The sequence below is a fragment of the Harpia harpyja genome, chromosome Z, assembly GCF_026419915.1.
Source record: "Harpia harpyja isolate bHarHar1 chromosome Z, bHarHar1 primary haplotype, whole genome shotgun sequence".
NCBI classification, from domain to species: domain Eukaryota; kingdom Metazoa; phylum Chordata; class Aves; order Accipitriformes; family Accipitridae; genus Harpia; species Harpia harpyja.
In genome coordinates, this window is record NC_068969.1 from 88,572,983 (window position 1) to 88,596,677 (window position 23,695).

General features: G+C 41.9%; 1 protein-coding gene across 5 annotated transcripts in view; it reads left to right on the top strand.

Moving 5' to 3' along the window:
• The first annotated feature begins 6,489 nt into the window (after positions 1–6,489).
• The window catches only part of ARHGEF28 (Rho guanine nucleotide exchange factor 28), a 118,996-nt gene continuing 101,790 nt past the window's right edge, over positions 6,490–23,695 (top strand). For all 5 annotated transcript variants that reach the window (XM_052777490.1, XM_052777493.1, XM_052777492.1 and 2 more), the window contains exon 1: positions 6,490–6,536. The gene's annotated coding sequence lies outside the window, so the exon portion shown is untranslated. The remainder of the gene's footprint in view (positions 6,537–23,695) is intronic.

A 23,695-nucleotide genomic window follows, 5' to 3' on the forward strand; every position in this document is an offset into this window, starting at 1 on the left:
CCATTAAAAAAATTCTTCATTAGAAAGCTACTATCTCTGTCAAAATGGGCATTAAAAGGAGTAAGGGAGGTGAGACAGCTGTCTGGCAATGGTATTAAACAGATTTTATTTTGTTTTAGTGACCTTACATATACATCTGCTTTTATTTTTGTCCTTCAGTAGTGTATAACCCACATTTCACATTTCTAAGGTTTCTAAAATCTAGAGCCCCATTTTATTTTTAGTTGAAATAAAAATGCTACGTTAAAAATGTTAATACAGGAATGCATAAAGAATACATGTTGCCAGCCTCAGGAGCAGGCTTCTGTCTAAGAGGCATTTTTCTAGAGTTGTTTTTGTGTTTTAAAACCCAAATCTATTTTTAAAAGGTTAAAAAATGTGACACTTTTTTGGAGATTCTTTAAATATTTTCCCTGCTAAGGAGCACAAAATGGCTGTGGCTTCAACAAATTAAAGAGATATGATAGCCATGAATGGGGTGATGTTTTCTGGAGGAAGATTTAAGTTTCTTTTTGTCTCAAATTGTTGAAAAGAGAGCCATTTTGAAAGCCATTTAGCTGCATTGCTTCCGTTCACTTGCTTCAAGAGCAACTAATGTGTGGTGAAGTAATCAACACTAGTGCAAGCCGCTTCATTATAAATTTAATAGGCAAGGGTTTATTTTACGTCTCAGTTTGAATATTGTTAGAAGGCGGTAAACGAATGTGCTTGTGAAGCTGCTAGCTGAGGGTTTAGCTGTGTCTTCTTCCTATCCCCCATGCTCTAGATGTTCAGGAGAGGCATATGGGAAAATGAAAGATCATATCAAAAACCTTGGTTGTAAAGGTGTAAAACTCTGACTTTGGGAATGTAGTATTTATTACGTGGGTATTTGCATCTTGCTACTTTTCTCCTTTCATTTATTTCTTCCAAGGCCTTTGAATGAGGTCCACAGCAAGGATCTGCATGTAAAAGAATGTTCTGTACATATTAGACCTGATTGCTGTTCAGCGTGGTTCCTGGTGCTTGAGAAGCTGTGAGTGAGCCTTTACGCATACATATGTAACGTAACTCAGATGGAATCTGTAAATTCAAAAATATGGTTTGGTTCAGTTGCTGTGCTTGTTGAGAGGAAGCAGTGGGATGAACATTATTAATGGAAGCTGGCTGGTCTGTGAGCACCACACTGGAATCTCACTGTTTTTGAAGAGTATTAAGATCTGAGAAGTATAAACACAGTATGTACAATAATTCATATCCATCTTGGAGGCTGTCCTGTGGGCTGATGTAGCACCTACCTCCTATAGACTATTGCATTATAAAAAATAATAAAATGGTGATAATGATGACGTGTAACACAGTCACTCGGTAGAAGACCTCTTAATGTGCAAGTGCTGCTAGACTTTCACAATGCACAAGACATTTTGCTTAGACAAAGATGTTAGATTTTAAAGCATCACAAATGATGCTCTGGGGATTCCTGCCTACCTTCCAGTGGGCTCTGCGTGAGAGGCACCCTTGCTTTCCTGTTGCTCCAGTTGATCAGAAATAAAGATTTAATGTGCTTGTCTTGATGGTGGTAATACAATGTTCTCAGTGTTTTATAGACATGAGTTTCAATGTGACCATCACCAAAAAGAAACAGAATTAAAAAAGGAAGAATTTCATTCCAAGGCATCTGCAAAGCATCATTAGATGCTTTATTTACATAGCTTGACAGTTTTGACATTCAGTCAGTTGCTTTACAATTCATGAAACAGCAGTAGTGATATGTGGCACAGAGGTGTGGGGTTATGGTCTGAAAGGAGGATGTAGGGGGGCAGAGTCCAAAGACCTCATGTTTTGTTATCTTTGAACTGATACATGGAAGAGAAGCATGAAATACATATTTTATACCGCTGCTTATACTTTGCAGCCATTTGCAAGGCTTGCACAGACTGTGGTTTGGTGCTGCTTCGTGAGCCATGGAGGCTGGTTATGGCACAGTGGAGCCCTGAGTTAAGTGAAGTCCATATGAGCGGCTGCTGGATCACAGTGCAGCATCAAAGCCAGAGTCCTGTCTTCACCTTCACTGTGTCTTTCTCCCACAGTTATATGCTTTATTTACAGGGAAGAGGAAAAAGTCAAGTTGTGAGTTGTAAGCCAGGTTGCTGTAGGATCAGGAAGTGTCCTTTTGTGTTTAGGAAGATGCTGATGATACACAGTAGGTGCTAGGTCAGACAAATAGTAGTCACAGTGTTGGCTGAAGGGTCACCTTGTCAACCAGTAGAAATGCCTTTCTGCTGAGATTTAGATAATGCTTTCCCTTATCTAACTTCTTTGGTGTGTACAGAGTAAAAAATTTTGATAACTGACGTCTTTTCCATTGAAATGCAGTTAAGTCAATACCCGATGGTTTTTATTTTCCATCGGTTTATTTCCTTATTGTGGTCCTTCTAACAAGACATCTTGATAACTGGGGAAACCATGCTATAAAATGCTGAAATTTGTAATGTTGAAAGAAATTGGATATATGAGAGTCCCATAATTGGCAACTGTGATAAATGATTTAGTCCCAAACAGGATTTTAATTAAAGTTTACAATTTATTAAATGAATAAAGGCAAGCAAACAGCACTGGGCATGCCAGGAGCCTCTCCTCTACCAAGACGTGCACTGTGAAAAACAACACAACTTCTTTTATAGTCTAGCATTAGTTACATATAATAGGTGTGTTCTCCCTAAAAAACTTTCCACCTCCTGGCTGCGCAAGTGCAGTACTTCTTTTTGTATCTTTTCGAACTCACCGCAGCAACCGAGGGGTCCTCCAGGCTACGCATCTCCGACCAGGCTCCCCACTGCCCAGACACAACAGCAGACATCTTGTGTAACAGCCGACACCCTGCACAACACCAGCTGTGGCTACCAAAACCCAAAGAAGTTCAACAGCAAGACATAACAGACACTTCTCTTTTAACAAATGCATATAACAAATTGCTTTTATACACAGTTATCTCAATACACCCCATGCTCACACATACCAAGGGTCACCCCATTCACATCATTGTTCAACACCATGACAAGTGCCTCAGTTCTCCCTTAAGATCTCTTGCTTAACACTGTGTAATCAGCTCAAAACCAGTTTTGAGCTAGCAGAAAAAGAACTATATACATGCTATCTGTTTCCCCTTGGTCTGCGGTTATACAAAGACCAACAAAGTGGTTAAAGATTATAAATTCAGCGAGGGTCACATTTTACTATGTGACTCTAGCATTGTTTTACATTAACACGAATCAGGTGAACACATTTCACACAACCAATAAATAAAATACTGGGTGAGGAAAAGTGTTGGCGGGATTATTGAAATGTCTTGCATCTTTGATGAAACCCAAAATACTTGTTGATGTTCCTCTCAATAACTTGAGTTGGTCAGGAGTCTGGCAATAGCATTTGACACTAGATTTAAGGGGAGATTGTAGATTAAGAAAAAGTTAAGTAAAATTGTTTTCAGGGTTTTTTGTTCTTTTTTGTATGTTTACCTCTACTTGACTGAAACATATGCTGCAAGTTTCTCCAGTTTGCAGCACATCCCACTAAATGCTTCTATTAAATTAACTGTTAAACTGGATGCTGAGAAGGGTTTTTTTCTGTGTATAGATGAATCCTGCTACTGCTGACCTTGGCGTGAGCTCAGTATTTGTGGGCAGTGCCTGAAACTGGACCTGTTTGTCTGTTAGATGCCCGTCCTGCTGGTTTCTGTATCAGAGGCACAGATGTCGGAGGAAGAGATCAGGTGTTGCTCTGTGAAATAATGTGTATTCATGATGTCAGGCAGCTTGACCCTCCCCTTGCTGTGCAGAGTAGCACTGCTCCTCGGCACCCCAGAGTGGTTGTCTACATGGCATCTCCTGGGCGCTGGGGACCCTGCTTTCTGTGGAGCTGAGCAGCAGTTTGCTGCACAGAGGAGGTGAGTGGTAGGGTGCATGTGATAGTGTCTCCTTCAGCCCCTCATTCTGAAACGGAGGTTGCACAAGAGCTGTCCCGTAGCCAGAGCTGAGTATTTCCTCCCTACGTGCATCCTCTTCTTCTTCCTGCCCCTCCCAGCCACTTCCAGCAGCTAAGCTGAGTTACTGTAAGCCCCAGATGGAGGAAAGACGTGAGCCATTCACGTAAACCTTTATTCTAAACAAGCAGCACTCTTGAGAGTGTGAGAAAAGCAGGAGGGGTCACTTACTGCTGTGGGTTGACATTTATGGGTTCTTCTGCAGGAAGCAAAAAGAGTACCATTAGGCACACCTTTGTATCCAGGAAACACCAGTGTAAGCTGGTTTGTCAGGGGAGTGTATGTTCAAAGTACTGATGGTATTTCAACAAGGGTCTAGTCAGTGCTGTATGCGAAACATTGATTGTTTCAGATGAGCTAAATCTTCAGGTTATTTATCCACTCAGGATCCATATTGAGTTAGGTACTTAGTATTTCCAAATTGCCAGGGGATCCACGGTGTGACACAAGCAAAGGGTGAAGGGAGATGAAGTCAGGATGGCATCATCTCTCCAATAAATTGTTTGTATTATCCAATACCAAAGGAGGTTCTTGTATTGGTGGTGCAATGATAATCCCCCAAAGGAAGGGCTAAATTATGCCTTCGTGTGCACACTTGCAGTAGAATAGGTAGACTAGACTGGATACCTGCCTTTCTTATCCTTACCAAGGAGGATGATGTTGAGATATGTCTCTTGAGGCTCTGGAGGTCAAGATAGTCATGTGAAAGAAGTAACCAGGAGTAGGTCTTACTCTGTTGGCATGGCATAATGATTTGAATGTACTAATATTTTCTTGCAGAGGAGATGGTGGAGTTTAGTTTGGATGTGTTCCTTTAAAGAGGGAAAACCATTGCAGGTGAAGGGATTTTATACAGCAGAATAGAGCAATGGTATAAAACAGCTGGCTGGCATGTCTCTCAATTCAGCCAGCCATGAAGAGATGCCCTGTATATATATGTAATCTGTGTGTGGCAGTAATTGTGAGTTGGTGACAGGTCTGGGATAGAAGTTAACGTGCTTCATCTGTTCTGTAAGGTCACACTTGCGAAAAGCTCCACCTTAAAATACTCCTTGTAGAATTAATGTTTTGGTTTCTTATATTCTCTTGTGACCCTGTTTTCTTCTGTACAAACAGCACTGTGCTTCCCATGCTGCTGCTCTTAAGGTTGGGTTTGGGATGCTGCTGCTGGAAACTGCAGAGCTTTGTCTCTGTCTGTCAAAGCGAGATGCCTTGGAGTCAGCTGCGGGATACCTCCTCCCTCCACAGAAAATAAGAAACCCCTCTGTCTGAGTCTCGCTGCTGACTAGGCTGGCTGGATTAGTGTTTGCCTTGATACCCTTTTCTTACAGTACGAAAGGGTTTTGGGTTTGGTTTTTTTTTTTTTTGGCTGAACATTTGTGGCCAGTGATTTTGTAAAGGGTTTTACCTTCTGTTTTAAAGTTGTACTGAAGTCAAACCGCAAGAATGTAGGTAGTTGTGAATGTAGGTGAATTGACAGGCACCAGGAGATGAATATTAACAAACTCGTGGTTTAAAAGGAGTGTGTGCTGGGGTGGTGGGTGGGTGGGTCATTTTTGGTTTTGATTGAAGCTGTGCATTTAATTTCTGCAGTTTGTAGGCAGGGAACTTCTCAAATCCTATGTGACTCATAGCAGGCTGTACCTATGCATTAACAAGCAGTGGGCTGCACACTGTGTTGTTCTTGGAAACTGTTCAGCTGTAAAAACAAGGCCACATCTGAGCTGAGACAGCCTGCTCTTAAGACAGGCTCTCTTTTTTTCAGCAAGTAGAAGACTTGTGTGTAGTTGTTGAGCCCACCTTATTGTTTTAAAGATGTGGAGTTGCTTCTGGTATGCTTCTATTAGTTGACAGGAATATTATTTTTACAGTATGAATTTTGAGGATGTAGTGAGTTTGAAATATAATAATAGAAATCAGAATTGCTGTGATGACTGTAATTATAGTAATTCCAGTAATGACTTGTATCAGTAGCTTGCTGTTTAGGGTATCTAAGGCAGCCTGCCTTGGGGATATCTTCTATGAAGTTGCTAAAAAACCAGCACCAGACACTTGGGATATTGGTGTGGAGTAAAAGTTGCTACAACTATACCTCAAGGTCAAATTCTGTTTTTTGCCTCTAGAGGTAAGAAATGCTGCAATTCCCACTACTTCATTTGCTGCAACTACAAATGTCTTAGTGGCTGGGCTCAGCCTGACCTGTTTTGTTTACTGTGTCTATTGTGTAAAAAACACATAGCATGTTAACTAGGACGAGCCACCCCTTCTCCAGCCTTACATGGGCATCATTACACCAGTGTTTCCTCATTCTGGGGAAATTTGGGGCAACTGGATAGCTGATAAGATTAATATCCTTTTTTTCCCCTAATTCTGGAAGATGTCGACTTAGTTTGCAGACATGAATGGGGTATAATGATATCAATGCCTCCTGATGGGTGTGTAATAATGCCACTGGTTTATTTTGTTTCTAGATGCTGTGACAATGGAGTTGAGCTGCACTGAAGTACCTCTTTATGTAAGTTCTACACCACGAGGCTTCTGCCTGGAGAGTCTCTTTCTTTTGGTTAACAGCTGATTCAAAAGCAGGGTGAATGAAACCAAACCCCATTCTCTGGTTGTCTTGAGGCTGTTGAATGTTGCTGTCTGATGCAGGCATGTGTGCGGATGATGGTTTTCAGTACTGTGGCTCAGTTCTCTGAAGTAAGTTTAAAATTATTTCCCCTTTATAATCATTATTTTCTTCTCCTTCAGTAGTCTCAATTGATTTTTCAAAAGTAGAGTTAGTGCCTGTGAAGAGACACCGCTCACTCTGTCTTTCACACAATTTATGGCTGTTTTTTCCCTGTAAGATTCCAAATTACCATTCTCTCCACTTCCTCAAAGCAGGAAATTGTATGTTCTGTCAAAAAATGAGTAAGTTGAAGTTTGTAATCAAATGGAATTTTTTCTTCAAAACCCGAAGTGATTGGTTAAAATAGGTGAACTCAGAGTTCAAAACCAGGTAGTAACAGGAGTGAGGACATGCATTAGATAAGCTTAATTTATTTGGTGCCTTCACTGGGTTGTGAGTATGAGGACTAAAACTTGGGCAGTCTAGTCATTATTATTAATAAACTATGGTTGTCTTTTTTGACTTGTTCTGCTGTGGTTTGCAATGAGAATGACAGCAGGGGTACGTGAATGTTGATGTCTAGGAGGGTAGTGGGTGGACAATGAATGGTTTTCAAAAGGGTGGTAAAAGGTGAAACAAAGACAGAAACAAAACAATTATCTGCTTATTGTGATGAGATGGGGATGGAAATGGAGGAGTACAAATAATCTGTACCCTGGAGTATTAAAGGAACATAGGATTGCTAATGCACCAGCACAAGTTTTCATTGTCTTTGTTAGTTTGGGAGTGGGAACCTCAGGCTCGCAAAAATCGGATGCAGTATCTTTAAAGGCAGTGTGGGGGGGAGGGATTTGTGAGGTGTGCTCATGTGATATTGGTTGTGTTGTGCAAGGTTTTAAAAACAAATTTTTACAGAAAGAATAATCAAGGACATGGTGCTAATAGATAAAATTCAGCATGGTTTTATCATAGGTGGCTGTGTCAGACTGATCTGGCATCTTTGCATGGTAAGGTAGCTGACCGCTTAGAGAAGGACAGTGCAATGGGTTTAATCCAAGTTGTTAAAAATGAAACATTTGATACTGTGTCTCACAGGAAATTCTTATGGAAGATAAAGAAGGTGGAGATGAATATAGGGAGATAAGGATATATGGAGACTGCAAGAACAGTTATTAGGGTAGAGAGAAAGATATTACAAGTGATACCTCTTAAGGATCATACTTAAGGCCAGTTCTTAATTAATATTTTGATTATAACCCTGAGAGCCAGATGTAGGCTTGTGAAATTTGTGTAAACCTGTGGACATCATAATATTGGGAGATGTTGGTTAGTACTGAGGAGAATTCAGTTATTATGTGGGAAGATTGCATTTTCCCACCTTTTATTTACTCCAGTTAATAAGAGCATGGTACAAAGCTGTGCATTTGCGGACTAATAGTGATACATCTGTTAAGAACTAGGGGCTCATCAGGTGGAGGCAGAGAGGGCTTGGGGTGTATTAGTCACTTGTACAGTGATGGATGTGAGAACGTGATTTTAGTTGGGAACATTTGCCCTAAGCTTTGCACAAGTGAAAGCCCGTACCAGACCTGAGCGTTGGAAACTTGCTGGTTGTGGTCCACAGCCTCTCACCAGCCCAAATGGGTGAGTCCCAGAGGGGTCTCCTAACTTGCTAACAACCTGATGAGAGTGGTTTGGATTGCCCTTAGGCGGTCACCAACTTGTTTTCTTATGGGTGGAACTGGTGGGGGTGGTGTCTTTCTTCTGGGTCCCCAGTGTCCTAGCAAGCCTGAGGATAGTGGTGAAACGTGGACTTCCAGAGACTTGGCAGCAGGAGCACCTGGGGTGAGTTTCCCAGAAACTGGGACTGTAGTAATATTTTAACAGCCTCTTGTATTTTGTGTAGGCGAGTGCGTGTGTTTGTGGGAATGAGGGTATGAAAAGCTTTCAGGGCTTCTGCAGGGAATGGGAAGGGGCTATGTGAACACCCTAAGGTGATTGAGAAAGATTCAAGGTTGTCTCTCAACTCCCATCTAAAACTTGGGGAGGTCTTGGCAGACCTTATACTGATCATCTGAGGTTGATGTAGTTGTTCTGGTGAGTTACTGTCTGAAAGTGTTGCAGCTTCACAGTCTTGCCCGTCACAATATTGTTCCTAATCTGGGTACTTCTCAGTGCATCTGGGAAGATCAAAGAGGTCTGTCCATCTTGAAAAAGTCCTTGAGTCAAGGCATTTATTTTCTCTTAGTTGGTTCCAATTACTTAATCAGTTCTGGAAATTCTTTCCAACTGCTTCTGCTTTATTTGCATGACTTTGCTGGAGAACACAATCAAATCAGCATTTAAATTAGATGTGAGAGTCCTTTCTGATTGTGCAGTTCCTGAGACTTTTCATTAAGCAGTTCTCTGGCTAGCTGAGCTTACCTAAAATCTGTTGAATCTTCATCCATAAGCAGGGATAGAGAAAGCATCTCTTGGGAAGACTGAGGGAACATGACAAATATTTGCATTGCGGTGAATTCAGGTATTTCTCTGATGTGTTCTAGTCCCTTTTAAAGGGCACGGTGGAACTATGGAATACCATGTCATGGCAATTGCATATGGTTCACATGCAACTTTAAAAATGTCAGCATACGGTCATAACACATTATTTTCCACAGGAAAAGTGGAAGTGGACAAAAGATAGGAATTAGTCCCTTCTTTCCAGCCTCTATAAAAGCACAGGTTTTTGTTCTTTGAGGGAGAGATCTACTGTATGCTGGGTCCAAAATTAGGATGCTTTTCATACTGTATTTAAACATGCTTAGGATCTATATAGAGTGGATTTTACACTCTTTATTCCAAGAATGTCTGTCTGAGAGGCTTGTACTTCACATCAAATTACCTGAGAATAACTGCAGTTCTGTGTTTATAATACACATTTTTAAAGATTATGTGCAAGGTACTTTGTTGACTTGCTGTATGTGAGGAGCTGTTACACAGCTGGAGGATGCATCCATACAGTGCTGTTACTTCAAACTGCCACACTTCGTCAGCTACCGAATTTCTTTGCAAATCTAAAATAGTATGTGTGATCTGGTCGGCTGAGTGACAGCTGTTTCTTTTTTGTTACAGAAGAGGGAATGCATTCAGAAAGCTCAAGGACCTTGCTGGGTAATATAATTTTTTTGTGAAATATAATTTAAAAATACTCTATGAAATTACTCCATTTCAAAAATGCATTATTTTGATACACTTCTCTTTATATGTAATTTTTGTGGCAGCAATACATTAAAATCTAATTATAACAGACATAAATGTCATGGTTTAGAAAATAAATGTTAATGAAACAGAAAATTAAGTATTTGAAGCAGATGCTTTTCAGTTAATTTGAGGAGCCTGTTTCCACCTTCTAGACAGCAAAATACTGTTAACCACATCATAAAATTACTCCATATAAGCCATTCTAATTTTCAGAATTGACTAGCCAAGGATAAAATGAAACATCATACATGTTGTCTCTTCTTTCAGTGCTAATAATACATTGTTTAAGTAAATAGAACTTGAATTTAATTAGCTTTTGCCCTCCTAAATTATGCTTATTTAACTGATACAAATAAAATTATATTTATCCAGTTCTTTCTGTAAGGAGAGTGGCAAGCTGAGCCTTTTCATTTCACAGTGTACCAAACACAGTATATAGAATAAGACCATGCTGTCTTCAGGAAGCCACTGGCTTCATTGTACATGGAAAAAAGACTATCCATGAAAGATAAAAAGCAAAATAGTTGATGAAACACTCTTCAGATATTAAAGAATTTATGTATGGCAGTTGTTCCTTCTATTGAAAGCAGTTTCTAGTATGGAAAACCAAATCTCTGTCATGGAAAATCCTTCCTTCTTTTTTAATGGTAGGTGACTGTTTTTTGTTTATTTGTTTTAAATAAATGTTATTGATTACCAACATTGACCTTTAACATTGGCAAAGAAGTATCTCGCTGCCCTGGGACAAACATACTGTGGGAGTAGTCAAATCTCGAGAGCAGAAAATAAGTGATCTCAGAAGTTTGTAAATTATTCTCTGATGAGAGCCTGATGAATGTTTCCTGTGGGAGCAGCAGAGAGAAGTAAAGAGATGCTGAGCCACGGAGGACATCCAGAGCAGTTCCCTGTAGCCATCAGAGGGGCTGTATCTCCTAAGGAGATGATGCTGGAGGTTGCGTGTCAATTTTGTCTTTCCAAAGGAGTATTTGGGTATTAATTCTCCAGGAAGAGGGACAAACATGGGCTCCCGGCTTCGAGACTCAAGATCTCCTGGAAAATAAAACTTCCACTTGGTCCTACACTGTATGTTGCTTACTATTCTCAAAATGCACTTTCCTGAGCTACCGCATGCTCCTGCCTACAACCACTGGAGTTGCCTAAAAGTGCTTGAGGTCAAAGCTTAATTAACTTCTCTTGTATTCTGCTACACCAAGTCTTTCCCTCTTAAGTGTCTCTGCTGGTTTGTTCTTGTTTGGGGTTGGGTTTTGTTTCTGATACTGTTACAGCTTCTTTGGTGAAGTGTAGGTGTGAAGGAGGAGGGATGCTTATGTATTCACTGTTTAATACCAGCGTATTGAAGTGTTCCTACAAGTGGTGAGCGTTCAGCAGACTTTCCTCTGACTGGGTTGGGGAGAGCTGAGAGTAAGATGTAGCACAGGGCTGCTCACAGCCACAGAGCATCCGAGTGTCTGGAGACTCTCCCACCTTGGATAAGCTTGGTGATAGTCTTTGCCTGGGCTGGGTCTGCAGCGTGCCAAGCGTGTCAAGTTTTCTAGGGTTTCTTTTTCCCCGACTTTTTTCTGTCCAGTATGTTTCCTCCTAGTGGTCTTTACGGAGTTTGCACGGTCATGCCTGTTCTCTGCTTGTCTGGCTGTTTGTTTGTTTGGGTTGGTGATTTGCTCTGGGCGATGTGATATTGGCTTAATGCTTTCTATTTTAGGCGCCTGTGTTTTCCATCACTGTAATAATGTCAGTGCCTGGTGATCTTTGTGTGCACCATTCCTTGCAATGCTCTTTCGTAGTCAGGAGATGTTGTTTAACTTCATTTACAAAGAAGGTCTGAAGTGACATAAGTGCAGCAATGTGCTGAAAATGTTAGAAAGGTGTGGTGAAACACAATCCTGTCCAGGTTTCTGAGATCCTAACATAGGATGCTAGGGTGGGCCAGCATCCTTCCTCTGTAACCTGTTTAGAAGTTAAATATGTCTGTAGTGGAAGTGGAAACTGCTTCTAATGCAGCTTGCTCATGGCATGTCCTATCAGGGGATGTGCATCCCATGGGATGCAGGTGCATCCCATCTCATGGTTCCAAAGAAAGGAGTGCAGCTGCTTGAGGTGGAGGTTCATCATTCACAGCCACCTCCTCTCCGAGAATAAATGGAAGCCAGAGGAACCACGTTTCAACCTTTGTCCCCTCATCCTGCAGAGAAGCGAGAGGTACTGAGGCTAAGGGCTGTTCCCATGACGGTTTGGAGCACTCGAGGCAGCGTGTCCTGAATTCATATGCTAGTTCATATGCATGTACAATCCTGGGCCACATCTGCACCAGCATTTCCCTTCACTGTTACACTGCTGGAACTCAGCCTTGGTAGCAGTGAAGGAAGAGGAGCAAGTGCAGCCTGGTGGCCGTGGCTGGCCTTCCAGGTGGACTTACTCTGAGCAAGATGAGATGACAGTGTAGCTTCCCTGCTGCCTCCACATTAACTGCTGGCCCAAGAGGTTGACTCTCTTAAGAGGGAGTAGGCGTCCAAAAGTGGAAGTTAAATGCTGGTGTGTGCAAGACAGTCTGGCAGCTTTTTTATCACATGCAATATACCCGTACCCTGTCCTTACAAAGGCATGTCTGTATTACAGCCTCAGTTAATTATCCCTTGGATCCATGCTGTTTTATTTCCTTCTGTCCGTAAGTAACAATTTTGAAGTTCTTTTGAGCTTTTGTTACTTTCTCAGAGGATATACCCTCCCTCCAGGAGTTTTTGGGCAAACACCTGGGCTGCGGCCAGGTTCATTAGCATCTTCACTGTTTTCTTAATCTGCGATCTTGTGGTTCCTCAAGGATGACCTGGCATAATTCCTTGGGACCCAGTTGAAAACACAACTGCTTATTCACAGGTACCTTGGCCATAGAAGGTATTTGAGTTGGGAACAGAGAGGAGAAAGTGGAATAAAGGACATATTTCATACCCAAGGGGTGCAGACAACAACAGCAAATTCCTGGACTGATTTTTAAGGTTCTTCAAACCAAAGCCTGCTGTACTAATGGACAATTTAACTACCTGGATTTCTGTATGTGAGAAATATGATGAAACAGAATTAATTCTAAAATGTTTTAGTTCACAAATAAGCTCACTTCATTATTCAGTCAAATAAAAGACAAGCCAGTAGGCACTGCCAAAGGAGTGAAGCAAGGGAGCTCTGTCCAGCCAGCTGCGAAGGGCCATCCTGCCTTGCCCCATTGCTGGCTTTCATGCTCCTGCATTGAATTAGCCCTGGTACTGTTGTACCATCTGCACACCCGACAGCAGTGGCATGGAAGGGGAAAAATAAGAGTTTCGTAATGGACATTTGCACAAACTGCTTCCAGGCCAGTTTCAGAATATGCATGCATTTCTACAGTGGAGGAAATTAAAGACCAAAGTTTCAGATTAGGAGTCAAAGTCCTGTTGAAAAGATCAGAAAGCAAAGGGTGGCAGAAAGTTCAATCTGAAGAGAGGATTTTAGTGCATATCCAGGGATTGGATTAATTTGGTACTCTGTCAGTAACTTCTAGTTGTCTGGTCTGGTTTTACCTCAAATGTGGGAGTTTTCCAAAGTGCACTGTGTTGGTTGATGTTGCTCCAGCTGAAGGCAATGGTGCACTCTGATATTCACACAATCCTCAACACTTCTGAAATTTTCAGTTCTGCGATGAGGCCCATGCAAAAGGTGACTAAATAAACAGGGTTTAATTTGTACTCTGGCAGTGTGTCCGGGAATAATTTGAGCACATATGCTGGAAAATGTTCAGAAGTACATAGGCAGAGGGACTCTGAAACCACTTGGTGAGACAGTTAAAAAGTCATGAATCATCTTGTTTGGCAGGAAGAAATTCCAAATTTTTTTTTCTAAAGTATGTTATTTGTATGCCTAGTTAGATCTAGAGGGACAAGTGAGCTGCAATTTTTACCTTCAATGCATGGGTTTCATGTGCATGAGAACTGGGAAACGGAATTAACAGAAATAATTCAACAATGTAATTCTATTTTCTAAATCGCTGAAGTGAATTTCAAACTGATACACGATTCCAGCATGCTTTTGCATGTTATGAGGAGGAAGTGGCAGTAGGACTTACATATTGATACTGAAGTGAGTAGTTGATCGTCTGCCTTGCCAAGCTGTGTGCCTTCCCAGTTCCTCCATGCTGAACTAAGAAGAGTTGAGGTAGGACGAGGGGTAGAAAGGGTTAGAGATTTCCATGGTGGGATACAGCTTCTGGATTTTCTGCTCTTGCCATGTGTTCGGTGTCTTCTAGCCAGCACTATGTGGAAAAAAGCCAGTTTCTAGCCCATCTTGCCCATCCTGTGTTTCCATGTTCTTTGCTGTTGCGGTAGAGTTGGCCATATCCTGGGCTTGTCTGTGTGTTCGGCCAGGCTGGTACCACTGTCTTGTTTAGATGGTGATTTCAAAACACAAAAGAGAAATGTGGTTTAAAATGTAAATGTGTACTGGTCTTCCAGCATTTGCTAATGCATGGAGCTGTGTTCACTGGCCTGATCCAGCGCTGGCTGGAGTCATGAGTGTTTTGTTGTTGACACCCTGTGGGATCCTGGTCAGGTCTGTCATGGGTGGCTTGCATGGGGGCACACAGAAGAGTGTGCACAGGCTGGCCTGTGTTTGGGTGCAAAGTTGCTGTCAGAATGAGACTGAGGAAATACATGTGAAAGAATGCGATCTATTTTAAAAGATAGGAAGGAAAAGAGCAGGTACTTCAAAGCATGTCCATCAGCAGTCAGATCATTTTTTGTTCCCATGGTGTATTATTTTTCCTCCATTTTTTGTTTTCCTGTTCACTCCTTAGATTGGGATTTTTCTGGGCAGGGATTTTGTGCTTACATGTATTTGTGTAGTGTCTGCAACAGTAGAGTTGTGACTGATGTCACATAGGACATGAGAAAATAAGTAATCTGATATGTATATTGTAAATCAAGTCAACTGAAAGAGGTAACTCCTTTTTTTTAGTTAACAGTTACATGTCAGAACGGAAGCTCATTTTCTATTAATATGCCTTATTGCAGAAGTTTTCTGACCTGTGTATGTGAACAGTTCATTCCCAAGCTTCCTAATTCCTCTGTATGATTTTATGCACCAACATAAATTGTGTTGCCATTGACAGCGAAACACTGAATGATATTTTTAACGACAGACTGGCAAGAATGTTAATACATGTTTTGGCACTGTGTAATGCTTGAAAAGATTTTTTTTTTTCTTCTTCTTCCTCCTTCCCCCTGGCCCCCCTTCTTTCTGATAAAGGCATCCAGGATATATTTATGTCTATCCAGCAGTTCAAGAGTTAGAAGATATCCCATTCTCCACAAGTATTGATTACTTTGCCATATGGGAGACTGAAAACTTTTCTCCACCTTACCTCTTGCCACAGTTCGGTTGTGCACTAAACACAGCTTTAAGACAGCTGGTGACAAGTTAAAGAAAATAGTGACCATGTGATGCAAAGTGCTGATGTGCTATAAACTTGCTCTCTGGTTCAGATTGTTTAAAAACATTGGTAGATTAATTCTGCACTAGCAGCCAGATCAGGTATTGTCACTTTTCCTTCTGCTGACATACAGCAGGCATAAAAAGCACAAAGCCAGCATAAGCTCTGTATTATGTGCTCTCATTAATTCAACAAAAATGAGATTGTGTGCCCAGGTCTGGTGTGGGTCAGGTTAGTGTGGCTGGGTGTTGTTCATGGTGACACGTAAATGGTCTTGCTGCCAGCTGTACCTTTAAATGAGAGATCAGTGTTGCCAGCCTGTGCTGAGGAAGAAATTAGTGGATGCTTTCATTCTGTTCATCTTCATGATTTGCGGAGTCATTGCAGGTTTTATTGCTCTTGGCTGAGTTCCTGCAGCCACCTACTTGTGATCATATAAAGTGTCTGAGCTTCTGCATTTGGCACTAGAATATATTTCTGAAATGGCTGGTTGTTCAAGTTATACTGTATTTGTGTGCTTGATCTTCCATTATGAGTTAATCCCTTCAGTAGCCTAGTTGTTCCTTTGCCCTGCCATCACCGTGTATACCAGTACAGCAGTGCAGCGTGAAAGCTTTATGTGACAGCTGCATCGCAGCATTATGCTTTTTTGACCGCCTCCTTGCTGCATGCTGTGATGTTTGTTTGTGGCCTAAAATTGTGCCAGGCTTCCCTTGCAGCCTTGGTGAACCATAAGCTCCTGCTGTCTTTGTGCTTGACATCTTTTTGGGGATGGTGCTTTCCAGCAGGGATGAAAGCAATGCAAGCTGGAAGAGCTGACAGAAGCTGAGTGAAGAGCAAAGGGCTGACTGAGAGGGTGCAACAGTGGAAACAGGACTGAGGAAGGCAATTTTCTGTGGTAAGGTGATGCTGTAGAAAATAAGGACCTGGAAAGCATCTGGGCATATTGCATGTGCACTGAATGAAATGCATCAATATGTCTAATATGTGTTTCTCTTTAAAGTGGATAACATTAGAGGCAACTTAGCAGTGCAGAGCACCAGAGACTTGCAGACATAAGTATGTCATTACCTGTTACTGGGTTCCTTTTTTTTAGAGGAATTCTATTTGGTTTTGCAGCAAATAAGCAGTATTTTAGGTGCCTGCCTTTTTTTTTTCTAATTCTGTTGGATTCTAATTCCTTTTCCTGGGGCCAAATCTTGCAGTTCTCAACAAGAAGCTTGTTCTTCTGCCTGTGCCTGTGAAGAGAGTGAGCCTGTGTTGAGGCTAGCGAGGAGGCAGAAGGTGTAGCTTATTTTGAGGCATCAGCTTTGGGAAAATGCCAGTGTATGCAATTTCAGAAACACCCAATACAGCAGATGTCCTTCACTTTGTCACCAAGGGAGGAGTATTGCAATAAGCTTGACTGAAAACCCACAAGGTTTAAGGCTGATCTGCTATTAAAACCCAACAAAATAAAACACAACCCTTCAACTCTCCTCCTCTTCAAAACAAACAAAAATAATCCAGCTCTGAAGTCATCAACAGGCTAGAGCTCAGCTTGTGCATGAAAACAGCTGTACAGAAATGGAGGCTGTGCTGAATTATTTAGTGTGGCCTTCTGCCACATTGCTGGCCATTCTGTATCACTCAGCTACAGTGTTATCAAGGCCAAAGATTTGTTAGGCCCTTAAAAAAGCCAAAATATGTACTAGCTGTGGAAGGTGGCAGAGGGCAGGCAGGGAATTGTTTGGGTGGGAAGAAGTTCCCAGCACTGTGGGTTAGGTGACTGTGCAGGGGGTGCTTTCAGAACAGGGTGGACAAACCCTGTCTTTGAGGAGGAACTTGGGCAGCATTGATCCTGCCTTGAGCCAGGGGAGTCAGCTAGTTAACGTCTCGGGATCTCTTCCATTCTTCTTGTTCTTTTTCGCTTGGAGTGTACTTTTGTCATTGGTTTGGATGTAACAGAATGCTTTATTTTTTTCCAGTTTATTTGGGCTACTTAGCAGTCAAAAACGGTGGCAATAGCTTCTACCAACGCTTACGCTTCCTTTTAAAAAGGCACTGCATCTAAACCAAAGTGATGAACTTGCTGATATTTCATATCAAAAGAGGGCTGCTTCTCGGTCTTCATTAGGAAATTTCTCTGTTAGTGCTTTTCTCTTCAAGCTTGTGCCGGGACCTTGCTAGAAGCATCCTTCAGATTATATTCTGGGACGCGAGTGGTCACTGAACCCTTTTTTCTCACTCTTTTGACGAGAACGGAGAGCTGCCTCTGCTGCTAGTTGTCAGGCTTCCCTTGTGCTGTCTTGCCTTAAGCAAATGTGGGGGAGATGCTTCTTACTTGTGCCCAGAGGTGTCTGCTCAAACGGTTCCTCTGCATTTCTCACAAAGCTGCCTCACAGTGAAGAAGTACCTACAAATACTTGGTGCGTAAAGCTGATGTTGTTTGGAGAATCTGCCATGGCACGTTTCCTGCATGCAGGCAGTGTCTTGGGCACAGGTGTAGAGGCTGAAGACTGGCATTTTACCTGGTGCGAATGAGTAAGGTTCTTGGGGTCCTGGTGGACTTTTGCAGTGTAAACCGGCAGAGGACCAGCTCTTGTCAAAGCAACCGTATGTGCATATTTAATTTTTATAAAAATCTACATGTAGGCTTTTGGGCATGACCGTATCATCACATACCTTGTCTCCAGTCTGTACATGGAATTATGGTTGTTCTGTTACCCCGAATAGAAAAGAAATTAATTCTACTCAGTTGCTTCTTCTCTTAAGTTATTAATTGGGGACACCCCCCCCCATTTTTGTTTAAGATGTATATAGTTAGAAAATTAATGTTACAGAGAAATGTTGTTCTTTTATCTCCTATTTTGTTTTTCAGTTTATTACTCCTTTCCTTCCCTGGGTTTAATTGCTGTTTCATTGTGTGTTTAGCCTTGAATCCCATTGCATTCCATTGTTAAACAAGTCCATGACAACACTTACTGCAATGCGTCGACAAGAACTGTCTGGTGGATGTTATAAAAATATCACTGAACATTAGAAAGGCATATTTATCTCTTTGTCCTTGTTATTGATGATTTGAGTATGGTTGTTTTGTGTTTGTTTACAGTTTCCCTAGTGCTTTTTTAGCATCTTTTGAGTAGAATTGTTCGTAGCTGCAGCTAAGTTGCAGCAAAGGTCATTGAAACTCTATGGCTGCTCAGGGAGAGTATCTTGCCACTATTCTTGTCTAAGCACAAGTAAAATATGTTTAAACAATTCAACTTAAAATATAAAGATTTTCTGAAGTACGTCTTTTGAACAGTGAAGAAATATTTATGTTAAATTGTAGTGGCTAGTGGCAGCTAGAGGAAACATAGGAATGGCACCATAGAGGAAAAAAGCCCCGTTATTGCTAGCAATACTTGGGGATTTGCATTTACTTTGAGATGTTGGGACTTGCATTTTGGGAACAACGAAGCCATTTTTTTTACCCCTGCACATAGATATTTTTCTTAAAGCATGTAATTACAAACATGATGTCTGTTTGTACCATTATATTTACAGATAATATCTTTGAAAACGCTGGATAAAACATTCTTTCTCAAGCTATTGTGTTGTTTATACAGTTTGGTAAAGACATTTTTAGTGTACTTTAGAATGCATTATTTTTACGGTAAAAGGCTGTTGGGAAAATAGATTTATCCAGGCTGTGTTTGCAAGGATAGGGACCAATTGTTGAAGTTTGAGTGTTAGCCAGCGCAATGGCCTGGATCTGGAAGCCCACTAAAGGTCTTTTTGTGTTGCAGCTGTTTTGCTGGGGCAGGTTACTGGTGAAATAGATGGTGTTACCTAAATGAATCCAAAGTGGAAGAAGCTCGGTTCAGGTTGAGGGCCAATTATTTATTAGGGCTCAGGGTGACTTGCAGCAGAGTAGGCATCAGGCACACTGGAAGTGCCATGGTCGCTCCTTCAGCCTGTCCTGCCTGCCTGGATCCCGCTGTGCCTCAGCTGTGAGGGTTTGCTACCTCCCTTCCCCTCTTCTCCTGGTGGGGAGCCTGCCCCAGTCCCTCGCTGGGATGCAGAAGGGGGTCAGACCGTGGCTGGAGGTGGGAGCTCTTCTCCTGAGGCTGTGGGGAGTCTGGTCTTTTCTGCTCCCTACCCGGGATGTGGGGCTCAGGGGACCCTGCTGCTGCGTGCCCGACCTGGTCAGCTCTCAAGCACCCTAGAGAAACCAAAGGAAAACATACATCTGAAAAACCTGTTTGGTTACACTGAAGGAGTGCGTAGACCTATAAATCCTGTTAAAAACACAAACCTTCCTAATGTCCTTCTTGGTGCTGGAGCCAGGGCAGTGTTTTCACTGGTAGTAAAAGCTATGCTTTCCTTTATGGATCCCAGAGAGGTCAAAGCTGCCAAGCACTTGTTCAGCCACAGGTTTAATGCGTTTAACGTTGGTGTCTTTCTTAATGCCCCTGTAGCTGCAGCCTTCTCTCCCTAGTCCTCCTGCATGCTCTTTTGTTTTTTATTTCAAGGATTGCAGTGATAATCCTGGCTGTCATTAAATCAGTGGCAAAACTCCTCCTGGCTTCGGTGGACTGAGGGTTTCTCCCATGCTCTTCTGTACAATTTCTGGTATCTTTCTGCAGTCGAAGGTGCTCATATGGCTGCCTGAAGTTCTTTGCTGTTACAGGTCTGGATGGCGTTTGAGGGATCTCCAGTTCCCATGTGTCCCTGTGGTGGTTCGATAGAGTTGAGTACTTGTTTTGAGCCACTCAGGTCTAAGTAAGATAATGGCTGGCTGGTCTCAATAAGTGTCCTTTGACTTTAAAATTTGCTTTCACTCCAAGTCCATCAGAATCAACACTGTGAACTTGAGGGCAAGGACCTTCCCCAGCATCTACCTGAGAAACCAGCTGTGACCAGGGGCTGTGTTGATTTGCCAAGACAGTGAAGTGGCACATCCTTCCCCATGCTTTGATTGAATGGGGATTGAACTATCTGAGGTCCACAGGGACCCTGAGAAGCATGCTTCAGCATACCTACACATAGAAATAAACCTGTAAATCCTTGTTACGTTTTTCCAAGTTTGGGAGGATATAAGTAAGCTTGTTAGGGAGAGGAAGGAGTGGGAGAGAGGTTGAACTGTCATTAGACAAATGAACTTGTGAAAATAGTGTCAAAGACACCTAGCAACTGGTGGATTGTCAGGAATCTGGCCCAGCAAAGTCCTCTCACAGCTGCCCTGTATTCAGGCCACTTGGCCAGTTTTCCAAAGATGAGGCACCTGTGTGACTTATCTAGTGTGGGTTTTGGTACCTAGAGGATAAGTGTTAAGCCTAAATTGGTTCTGTATTTAGAAATGCGAAGAAATAAGCCAGTTGGGATGTGTTTCTAGCTTCAGTGTCTGGAATGAGCTCAGAACAAACATCGCTCTGTAGGAGCACGATGTCCCCATTTCAGGTAGTGCTTATATCATAAATTATTTCTGTTGTTTTTGCTCTTTTGTACTGATATGTGAATTATGGCTTAATTACCTACTTTTAAATGCTGATAACTGTAATTGTAGTCTCTTCATGCTTTATTCATAGACCAGTGTCAGAGGTTTTTTGCAGATTTGAGAAGGTGCTTTGGTTGTGCCTTGCAGAATGGGGTGGGAAGCAGTGGAGAAGTGCTTTTCTCAGATGTGGTGAGAGTGATGCTGAAAAAATGTTTTCTGTGAGTATGAATTTCTCATGGAACTCCTGGAAATGTGTTTCACTGTTGTTTACCTACACTATTTAATTGTTGTGGTAGTCTAGTGGATATATGTTTTGACTGAGAGACTGGATTGAGCACTTGGACTCTGCCAAGAAGAAGCTCTATTACCAAAGAGGTAGCATATCCCCAAAATCTCTGGGGAGGCCTTGTGAAGCAGAAGGGCATTGCTTTGGTGGAGGAATACATTACTGAGGCTCATTGCAAGATCCAGCCCAATTCTTTCCTTCCTGTGTGTCTTGCTAGGAAAGGAGGAAGAGGATGGAGCTGGAATTGTTGCCACGTCTGTCGCTCTCCAAGTTCATTTGTTTGCAGAGGAAAGATCTGTTCAGGTAGTTCCTGCTGCAACCTGCTCTCTGGAGTGGGCTGGGCTTGCCTGAGGGAGCCAGGAAATAAATGCCTCTGCAGGGAATGGGTATAATGGAAAGATATAAATTATTCCTCAGATTTAAGCTAATAAAATAAACCCTTTTCTTAAAGGGCTAATGTACGGCTTCTGGGTTTCTGCCTAAGTGAGCTTATTTTGTGTGTGCAAAGAAGCTGACAGAGATCAAGTTCGTGCATATTTCTGAAGCTCTGTTGCACTTTTCTAACACTGAGCTTTAACAATTGCTACCACACATACTAATCCCAACTAGAATAGAATAGAATAGAATAGAATATTTCAGTCGGAAGGGACCTACAACGATCATCTAGTCCAACTGCCTAACCACTTCAGGGCTAACCAAAAGTTAAAGCATGTTATTAAGGGCATTGTCCCAATGCCTCTTAAATACTGACAGGCTTGGGGCATTGACCACCTTTCTAGGAAGCCTGTTCCAGTGTTTGACCAAAGTAGTTGTGGCACTGAAATTTTATTTTATTTACAAGATATATATTTTTCAACACTTTGTATATTAATCTTTCCAGGCTGTTCTTATATGGCCTGGGAGGCCCTAATTTTTTTTTGGTTTTGCTTCTAATAAGGTTCTCTGCATCAGTCTTTTCCCCAGACCTTCATGTGAGAAATGCTGGGATGTATCATCCTTGGGAGAAATTTTTGGCCAAAAGCTCTTCAATGTCTTGATCAAAGTTGTGGAAGAAATGTACAGTCATTGCTAGTAAGGTTGGCAGGTCTCAGTAAAATGGTGGATTGCATGTGTGCAGCGCTGATAGCATGGTAAAGTCAATGCCCTTGAGTGATCTGCATTTAAATGCAGCTAAAGGCAAGGTCATACATCCAAAAACAGAGTGCAAAGAACTCTGCAAAGAACTAAATAAGCTGGCAGACTTTTCTCTCATCTCCTCTTCCTCTTCTCCACCCTGAAAGGCTGCATTTTGGTCCGCCTTGGGAGCTGGATGAATCCTTCTGCCTTTTCCAGCTGCAGAGTCTGGAAGAGGCTCACAACATGCATCACTTTCTCCAAGTATTTTTCTACCTAGAAGTTTTCTAGAATGGACCACAAGGTGATCTTTGGTTGAAGAAAAAAAAATCAAATAGTTCCGATAACAAAGTTGGCTTCACACAGAGGAAATGAACAGTGTGCTAATTACAGTGCTGTCTCACTGCAGCTTGCTTCACAGCTGTGAAAAGGAATGGGGAAGCTCCCTTGATGTGTGCATAGACATACACAGGGACACCTCTTGTGGCAACAATAAAAGCATCCTCAGAGTTCAGTGGTATTTTTGTTTTCATGTGTGTAATGAACAAGCCTCTACCAGCAATGTTTGGAGGGAAGTGCAAGTGGTCATAAGAGTGGGAAAGACTGGTCTGCCAAATACACACATTTGTGCCAGCAGTGCAAATGGATTGTGGGTGCAGCCATCTCCATCAGTCACATTTGTTTGTGATATTGTCTAGCTGCATTACAGTATCTTTTTTTTATTAGTGCATATATATATAAGGATGTAGATTGTATGTGTGCTACATATGCAACATATGTAACAAAAGTTAATTATATTAACTGTACGATAACTATTGCAAATGTAGGAAAGGAATTGATGAAACATAGTATAAGGTTCTTCTTTCTAGTTTCACTCTGTCCTATGAACTCCATTTCTTTAGCAGCCTATAGATCCCTAACGCTTTTATTGGAAGTGCTGCTTTACATTCAAACCTGGCATTAAATAGATGTAATTCTGTGCTAAGGGAACACTGTGCTGAGGGAAGAGGTGCTTAAATAATCGGGTTTAAATGTAGTATTAGATACATTTTGAACAGCCATGGTGTTCCCTTTAGCACAAATGATTTTATTTTTTTCATGTCTTTTCCAAAGGGTGGCTAGCATATCTTACCTTATAAAGATCAAAGTTTCCATGCAGGTTGGTATTAAAATGTCTCTAAAGTACAGTAAGTATGCCTTCCAAAACACAGGCTAAGATAGGCTCTGCCATGTGTAGATCTGAAGCCAGGGTGAAGGCTGTAGCTCCGAGGAGAGGATGAGGGGGGCAGAAGGGCTAATGTGTGGTGGAAGAGGAGTTGTTGTGTGAGAGGGCAGGCAGCAGTGCGGCTGGCACGGGGCATGGCCGCATGGGACAAGTGTTGTGCAAAGCAGTGGAGGGACTGGAAGGGATGAAAGTGGAGGGGTGAACTCCAGCAGTAGTAGGATGCAATTGTAAAAGATTTTCAGATGGTGAGAAGCAGAGATGA